The sequence below is a fragment of the Vespa crabro genome, chromosome 8 (assembly GCF_910589235.1).
Source record: "Vespa crabro chromosome 8, iyVesCrab1.2, whole genome shotgun sequence".
NCBI classification, from domain to species: domain Eukaryota; kingdom Metazoa; phylum Arthropoda; class Insecta; order Hymenoptera; family Vespidae; genus Vespa; species Vespa crabro.
This window is the reverse complement of record NC_060962.1, coordinates 5,101,732-5,111,731: the sequence shown is the minus strand read 5'-3', so window position 1 is coordinate 5,111,731 and position 10,000 is coordinate 5,101,732. Positions and strand designations below refer to the sequence as shown.

The following is a 10,000-nucleotide window of genomic DNA, read 5'->3' as shown; positions in this document are numbered from 1 at the left end:
TGTATATATATATATATATATACATGAATGAATAAAAAAAAGCTTGAAGCTTGACTCAAACGATGTAACGAAGTAACCGGGTCACTCGGGTCCCTCGTACGTTTATACCGTCCACATCGTACCCGCCCCCTCCGCACCTTTTTACTCTAACCCTCACTCTCGCCCTTAGCCCTCACTCTTATACTCTTTTTCTTCTATCTCTATCTTCCCTCTCTCCTTTTCTCTCTCTCTCTCTCTCTCTCTCTCTCTTACTCTTTCACTCTTCTATCCTTCTCGTTCAATGTCCACTAAAACATCCGACGACCGACGTATATATATGTATGTAGGTCTATCTTATTTCGAAACATGGAACCAACTAAACCATGCGTCACCTCATACTGTTTACGCACGTAACTTCCTTTCAGCGATTTTAGCTACATTCGATCGTTCGATCGATTAATCGATTTCCTCCTTTCTCTCTCTCTTTCTCTTATACTTTCTTATTTCTTTCTTGCTACTTTTTTTTTCTTTTCTTTTTTTCTTTTCTCTTTCTTTTTCTTTACCTTGCGAAAAGAAACTCCCAATAATATATATATGAATTTCGATATTAATGCATTCTCTTTTCCTTTTTTTTTTTCGATGTTAACGATATCATATGATATGATATGATATATATTATATATATGTGTGTGTGTGTGTGTGTGTGTGCGTGCGTGCGTGCGTGCGTGCGTGCGTGCGTGCACGTATGTAATTATTATGATAATGTAAAAGATTTGCTAACACATCATTAAAGATATTTTTTATTTTTATATAAATTTTTATGCGAATTTTATATTGATAATTGTAGCTCGATATTACGTATATTTATTATTACATTTTCAATATTATTTTTAATGATATTTTAATTTGTCATATATCTTTTGATAAAATAATATAAAAAATATGATTTAAGCAAATTGTCAATTAAAAAATATGTATATATATGTTTACATTATTTTGATCTTATATACTACAATTTTCTTATTTATTTTATACATATTTACTTTATTAGATATTGTTTATATTTTGCAATAAAACAAAATTAATAATTTTCATGAACGATCAGCATTTGGTAACTCTCTTCTTTGTATGTGTGTGTATGTGTATATATATATATATATATATACACATGATTATACAAAAATAATATATATTATACTAATACGTTTGTTATTCATATAACAATGTTAATATGAGAGGAATAATAATGAGAATTATAATCAAAGTCAAAATGATTTTTTAACGAGCCATTGAATATTTACTCCTCGCTTATGTGATGAATAAATTTTCTTTCCTAATGAGGAATGACTTGTTTTTTCTCTTTCGAAATTGAACAAAAACTACATCACGATAAATACATTACGTTCGAATAAGATATCAAATTTAAACGATCATTTTACATTACCTTATAATATATTCAAATGATCTCGAAAATTTACAAATAAATTTTATTTTACTCGTGTAAAAAGAAAAAAAAAACAAAAAAAAAAAAATAAGGAAAAAGAAAAAAGTACTTACGAATTATTTCTCAAATAACAACAATTAATTCTGTTCGAATGATAGAGCCGACAAATTTATCCTTGAGAAAAGAAAAATAAATAAATAAATAAATAAATAAAAAGAAAGAAAATGAAAATAAATTGAATTAAAAATTCGTTATATCGTTCCAAATATATTTACAAAATTGCAAAAGTCATATCTTGGAGAATGACAAAAAAAAAAAAAAAAAAAAGTAAATAAATAAAATACCGTCCGAACTAATTACGAAATAAAAATTAATTACAACGAGTTATTCAAAGCTTCAAGGATGTTCAATAGTAGATAATAACGAAGAACGAGAGCAACAAGTTAGTCAAATGAATTCGTACGAATCTACAATGGATTCTGTGCGTCCGAGCGTACGACGGAAGACTGAAAGAAAGCTAAAAAAAAAGAGAAAAAAAAAAAAGAAAAAAAAAGAGAGAGAGAAAGAGAGAAAAACAGAGAGGTGTTAATACCAATATCAAGAATGACTGTTTGGCAGAAGATATTCTATAGATTTATAGCTTTCCATCGTCGACATGATCGTTCGTCGATATCTGCACGTTCATTCTCACCCATTTTATTCTTGTAAATGTGAGATATCGAACCTTCCAAGTTTATATATACTTACGTGTCACTATATATATATATATATATATACACACCTCTGTGTGTCCTATGGGTATTGCGTATGGGTGTATTCGTTATGCGTATGTGTAATGTACGTAAAAGTATATAAGTACATCGTTTATTTGACGATGGCTTACAAAGTATACATGTAAGTGTACATATGTGTGTGTGTGTGTGTGTGTGTGTGTGTGTGTAAAACTCTGTGTGTATGTGTGTTTATGTGTGTATGGATGCATGAACGTGCAGCTTTGTTTGTGAAATTCCATGTTTTAATTACGAGGCCTCGAATGAACGAGCAAGAGAGAGAAAGAGAAAGAAATAGAAATAGAAAGAAAGAAAAAAGAGAGAGAGAGGAGAGAGAGAGAGAGAGAGAGAGAGAAGAGGTGTGGGGAAGGAAGAGGGAGAGAGCAAATTAATAGCTAAAGAGTCGTCGTTTGGAACGAATGTCTCCTTTGGAACGAAAGACGAAAGAAAAGGAGGTCGTCGAACGATACAAATAATTATTCTTGAAGGAGCAACAGGTAATCAACGAGACGAAATAAAGTTCGTGGCCGAGAGGATTCGATCGAAAATCGATTACTCTCCCAAACGACCCCCTTCTTCTTCTATCTCTCTCCCTATCCCACAGACACACACACACACACACACACGGTTTCTATAAACGATATCAATTATTGAGACTTACAGGACAGTTATATTCGTAATTAACGGAACGGCCAAAGCTTACGTGTAGGTGGGAATGATTTTGGACGTGAACGATTTGCCACAAATCGATAGTCGATTACCGTCCTCTCTTTCTCTTTCTCTCTTACACTCTCTCGCTCTCTTTCTCTCTTAAAGGTCGTTCTTCATGCGATACGCGTCGAAAAGCCAGTATCAGCAATTTCCTACGTCGATCTTTCTCGGCAATAATAATAATTAATGGGAATGATAATAGTAACGTAATACTTCATAACAAAGGTATCGCGATGATCGAATATAAATATAAACATTAAATTACATATAAATAATAAAACAAATATATATATATATATATGTATATGTATATATCACAATGTCACAACGAAGTTCTCGAACCAACCGAAAATATATATGTTTTACTCTTGTCTTATTACCGAAACGTTAAACGACTCTGCCCAATTAACTGATATTAAAGTATCCTTAAGTAGCATTTCGACGAGAGATAATGAAGAAAGGAATTTATCAAATGTCGATAACGATAAGATAGGAAGGATTACTTCGATCTATTACGAGATAACGAACGTATGTATCTATGTATGTATGTATGTACCTACGAAAACGACAAAGAAGACGACAATGACGATAAAGGCACGTTTCTATTTTTTTTCTTTTCCTTTTATTATTATTATTATTATTATTATTATTATTATTATTATTATTATTATTATTATTATTATTATTATTAGTATTATTATTATTATTATTATTGTTACTAGTTTGTTCTCTTTCTTTCTATTATCGTATCAACAAAAAGGATCTTCGAAACTTAAACACAGTTAGATAAAAAAAAAAAAAAAAAAAAAAAAAAAAAAAATAGAAAAAGAAAAGAAAAAACTTCCCCAAAGATAAGTATATCCATTCACACTATTTTTACTAACAACGTGCAATAACAATAACAACAACAACAGGCACACCACTGAACCAACCACGTCCAATAAAGATATAATCCGTTTTCTCCTTTTCTCAATGTCCTTTTTATAATGTTCTTCTTTTATTCTTTCTTTCTTTCTTTCTCTTTTTTTTCTTTTTTTTACGCGAACAACGTCGGATCAAGAAATCGAACGAACAGGTAAAAGAAACATAAGATATCAATAATTATTGAGAATAATAATAATATTGGCTGTGTAATACACACACACATACACACACACACACACAAAAGATAGTCAGAGAGAAAAAGACAGAGAGTAAAAGAGAATGAGTTTACGCCTTTTGTCCGGGATCTCGGGACTTCAACGCCCCACTCACCTGGTATCCGCGTAGGGTGCGCACCTACTACTATACCCACAGCGTAGCTACCCACCCAAGCTAACTGCCACCCTCAACCCCTAACCCCCAACCTCCAACTCTAACTCCCAATCCCCAACCCCAACTACAACTCCTACCCCTGGCGCGAGTCCCTCTCTTTCTCTCTCTCTATCTTTCTCTCTCTATCTATCTATCTGTCTATCTGTCTCTCTCTCTCTCTCTCTTTCTATATATATGTAGCAGCAACTTGCTAACAGCACGTTACGAAAACCGTGTCCATCTATCGACCATCTCTCTACGCGTGCTCTTACTCGAATGCTTCGATATACATACATACATATGTACGATATGCACTTACCAATGTGTACATATGTGTGTATATATATATATATCTATTTATTTATATACATCTCGTACAACCCTTGACTCAACCTATCAAACCCTTTTCAATGGGTTGGATTTTCGATCTTCTATTTACACTATCTATTGTAATACTATTTATTAAGGGCTCTTCTTACGACTATTAATCTTTGTCGTTTGCTTTTTCTTTCGTTTCTTGTTCTTTTTATTTTATTTTATTTCATTTGATTTATTATTATTATTATTATTATTATTATTATTATTATTGTTATTGTTGTTATTATTTTTTATTCTCAAATCGAACAACGAATCTTAATTTATTAACGCCAATATATCTACGATAATAGACGAGCGTTATTAGATTTGAAATATTTTAAGTATTTATTTCGTTCTCGTCTTTTTTAAAGGAAAAAAAAAAAAAAAAATCAAAAAGGAAATTTTTAATGTCGTCAATGATACAAAGAGTGTTTACTTTGAATGATTAATTAATTTGAAACTTCTTCGAATACGATAGATCTAGAAAATATCCGATTAAAAATAAATACTGTTTAATCGATCAGATTAGTGGTTCTTTTTTTTTTTTACAGATTTATCATTCGTAAGATTTAAATCAATTAATTTTTAAATAACTAAACATTCTGTGCGAACAACAAGAGTCGGATTTAAAGGTACACAAGATAATAAATGTTTCTTCGAATTCATCGGACTTTATCGTTAATTGAAATGTTTTATAAAATCTGTTCAATACATTTAATAGAATTTGTTTCTTTCGGTAATTAAATATTTTTTCTATTGTTGTTTTTCTCGTTAATTAAATTTGTATTAATATTAAAAACAAAGGTACGATCTCTAACGAAGAACATTGAAGATATAATATAATAACAGCATGAAACAATATTTGAATGAACATGCGATGTAAACACGTTATTACATGGTACATATATATATATATATATATATAACAAGTAACAATAATATATATATATATATATCAAGCATTACTTGCATATTATCGAAGACAAAGGAAGAACCTCTAATGCATTTTCCCAACGGAGTACAAATAGGACATGCTAACTTTATCCATTAGAACCTATTTAATATAAATTCCATGAGACTATACATAAATACATACATACATACATATACATATATATATATATATACATAAATATATATATTCATACATACATAAGTACGTAGTACATGCAATGTAACAATTTCCATTGAAAACCATATCTATCGAGTTGTCCTATAAATGAAATAAAAATATAATATAAGAAATGAAATGTCGCATTTAGAAAAAGATATCACCGTCAAGACGATCATCGACAGTATATATTATTACTTTATCATTGTTGTTTTTGTTATTGTTATTGTTGTTGTATGATGTCATTGGCTTTAAAAAGAAAACAAATAACAAAAGGACGAAAAAGAAATAACGTAGCTTCGATAAAAGAATAAATATATCGAAAAATTATAATGAATCGTGTATTAATTTTCGATACCACATACTGGTATAGATTATTCAATCTCAATAATTTTATATATATAATTTTATATATATAAACAAACATATATAGGAATAAAGAGAGAGAGAGAGAGAGAGAGAGAGAGAGAGAGAGAGAGAGAGAGAAACACGCATAGACACATAAAACACACAAACGTATACACATACTTATCAAAAAAGTCCTTAATGATTTGAGTTGTTGAACTGACCTTAAAAACATTCAATCAAAAAGAAAAAAAAACAGGGAAAGAAAAAAGAAGAAGAAGAAAAAGAAAAAGAAGAAAAAGAAAAAGAAGAAGAAGACGAAGAAGAAAAAAAAATAGAAAAAAAAGGAGATAAAATGAGAGGGAGAAAGGAAAAGAGAAAGAGTAGGATATGGATTAGCGTGAATCGTGATAGTATTCTATGCACGTATTACAGGGACAGTTTGGATTTGAAGACGACTTTCCTGAAAGATGTCTACTGTCCTACGTTGATTGCAACGAAAGGATTTCTTTTCATTCTACGACGACGCTCGCCATTTCCACGTTTGTGCTTTGTGCATGCGAATCGAGCCAAATGAAACGTCCTGAGAAAATTGTGTACGTTACTAATGAATCAAACCGCACATAACGAGCATATATATATATATATATATATATATATATATATATATATATATATATATATATAAGAGAGAGAGAGAGAGAAAGAGATAGAAAATGATGAATGAAATCTGGCATCATGCCGTGTTATTCTCACACGCAAATAGTATATACAATCTCGATTGAATTCCGAAAAATGAATAATAAAATCTATGTATGTATGTAAATGTATTTATATGTATATATATATATATATATATATATATATATATATATATATCTGTCTGTGTGTATGTATTTATACAATCATGCATATATACAATATAATCGTAAAAGAAATTTTTTCTTTTAGGAAAAAAACCAAGAGATACGTTTTGATATTATTCGCATAAATTATTATTTAACTTAGATTTAAATATTCAATTGAATTTTATCCCTAATTCCTCTATTTGTCGTGTTATCTGGTAACCTCGGTGATGTCCGATAAGACTCACTGATTCATTCAACGTTGCTCAGAGGTTTTACTATGATAATTAAAGCAGATAAAAAATAATTACTAAAGCTTTCTTTTTTATCTTTGTTCTCTCTCTCTCTCTCTCTCTCTCTCTCTCTCTCTCTCTCTCTCTCTCCCTCCCTCTCTTTCTCTTTCTCTGTTTGTCTGTCCCATAAGTAATATTTATACTGAGATAATTGTTTTAGATATATATATATATATATATATATATATATATATATATATGTGTGTTTAATAGTATTTGTGTATATAAATAGTAAGAGAGAGAGAGAGAGAGAGAGAGAATTCGTTCATTGATTTACAAAGTAATCTAATATTTTAATTTATTTAACTTTAAAGTTAATTATAATCTGTAAAAATTTTCTTTCTACCAACTATACATACATACACTACATATATATATATATATATATATATATAGATATATAGATTGTGAGTGTGTGTGTGTGTGTGTACAAATTAGTGGAAACAAATAAATCTAATCTCATTTCTATTTGACTTCGAAAGTACTTAGATTTTATTATCCTTTAACGTTTTCTTTTGGATTATCTTAAGTGAGTTGAAGAAGTTTTTAAAACGGACAGAAAAAAAAATTATAAAACTCTTAAGTACTTATCGTGTATGTTTTTCTGTAACAATTGTACAAAAGCCGTATCGTTAAAGCAAATGGGACGATAAGACATTATGATAAACTCTGTACAAAGACATATATATATATATATATATGTCTATACTTATTTTCAAGTGGTTGTAAAATAGAAAAAAAAAAGAGAAAAAAAAACAACAAGAGGAAAAAAAAAGTTGTGTTACAGTCGACAACCGTAACGTTCTAAGTACTTACGTAAGTACTCGTTATTTGTTTTTAAAAGAGAAGAAAAATTAAAAAAAAAAAAAAAAAATATATATATATATATAAATCACTCAAACGATCGATGCGGCGATATTAAAAGACATAATGAAAAAAAAAAAAAAAAAAGGAAAGAAAATACAAAAAATGCAAAAAATAAAAACAATGAAAAAAGATAAAAAGCCTATTAGATTTCGATTAGAAAAGAATTGATACATATACATATACACATATTAATATGCATTGTAAGTATGTAAATTTATATTATAAATAAATATATATTATATAAATATATATATATATAAATATATATATCTATATATTTATATAATATATAAATATGTATGTTAGATAAAAGTTAAACGTGTTTAAGTACTTAGATCGTCTAATCTCAACGATTGACTTCAATCTTAGTTAAATACATCGCTCATATTAATTCTACGACTACGCGCGACATTTTCTTAACGTCAACCTCGCATAATTTGATTTTTATCGAAAGAATGGGGAAAAAAAAAGGAGGAGAAAAGAAAAATAAAGAGAACAAAAGAAAAATAAAGAAAAAGAATAACAAAGGAAAGAGAGAGAGAGAGAGAGAGAGAGAGAGAGAGAGAGAGAAGGAAAATAAAGGAGTAAAAGAGCGTCACGTTGTTATAATGTGATAACGTGATAACTAAGATACAGGGTAATAAGAGTAATAGAAAATAACGTTGAGGGATTTTCATCGAAGGGGAAGGGTGTCACGATAAAAAAGGATGAGAAGGTAAGAGAGGAAATGGTTGTGTGCTGTTATTTGAGGTGAGGTAAGGAGGGTTAGGAGGAGGGCGGGTGGTCTCAAGGGTGGCAGTTAGGAAGAAGGAGGGCAGGGGGTGACTTTGAAGGGTTAGAGGCTCGAGGCCGTGTGTATCTAAAAGGAAGGAAGGTGCCAGCGGCCGTGGGTGGGATATCGCATGCCGGGCACCAGTTAACAATCGAGGCCTCTGCATTTATGAATAAGGTTGCAGGGAGAGAAAGAGAAAGAGAAAGAGAGAGAAAGAGAGAAAGAGAGAGAGGCCGAAGGTAAGGTCACAGACAATGAACCTCGTTCCAGTTCAGGGCTGAGCTCTCGCGTTGGTCGGTTGGTCGGTTGCCGGTTAGTATTCTTCTTTCACTACACCGACCCGTATTGATGAAAAAAAGAGAGATAGAGAGAAAAATAGAGAGAAAGAGAGAGAAAAGATTATATCGGATAATCAACGAACGGCATCTTTCAATTTTCCTTTCTTCCGTAAACTACATCGTTATGTTCTTTCGTTCTAGAGTGAAAAAAAAAAGAAAAAAGAAGAAAAAAAAGAAAGAGAACAAAATAATCGTATTAATTAATTTTTCATTTAAATATAGTTTTTCTTTTTTCCTACTTATGTAACCTAATTTTATTATATATTTAAATATATCAACGATTTTGAAAATGACACAAATTTTATATAATTGTAATTTATACCTGAGATTAATCCTAAGGATGAGTGTATTAATGATTAATTTTATGAACATAAAAATGTGACGATATATATATATATATATATATATATATATATATATGTGTGTGTGTGTGTGTAAAAAAAAATAAATAAACAAAAAAGAAAAAGAAAGGGGGAAAAAAATATGAAATAAGATACATAGTATGTAAATTTGAAAGTTAAATGGTGTTATAAAAAGTTACTATGAAAATTAAACAATAATAAAAATTAATACAAGGTAATGATTTAATAGTGTATATATATATATATATATATATATATATATATATATATATATATATATATATCACATTTTATCGAAACGATCATCGAAATTAACTCACCAACCAAGGTCTAGGATAGAAATCGCGTGCAACATTCTTACATGCTTGCTTCTATTCACTAAATAAACTCTCAGACAATGAACCCCGGATGCAGCAGCCATTTTGAAGTCACACGCGAGAGCTCCGATCGATTAATATTTGAATTATTGCTTTCGCTTAAATAGTTTTCCATGAAGGAGGAGTAATTCAGGGA

The 10,000-nt window shown here is 29.8% G+C and overlaps 2 protein-coding genes across 5 annotated transcripts in view; one reads left to right on the top strand and one right to left on the bottom strand.

Annotated features, from left to right (window-relative positions):
- LOC124426065 (bromodomain-containing protein 7) overlaps positions 1 to 10,000 on the top strand; it is a 57,776-nt gene that overhangs the window by 18,035 nt on the left and 29,741 nt on the right. The gene's annotated exons all lie outside the window — the stretch shown is intronic.
- The window catches only part of LOC124426063 (solute carrier family 12 member 4), a 91,354-nt gene that overhangs the window by 58,859 nt on the left and 22,495 nt on the right, over positions 1 to 10,000 (bottom strand). The window lies entirely within an intron of this gene.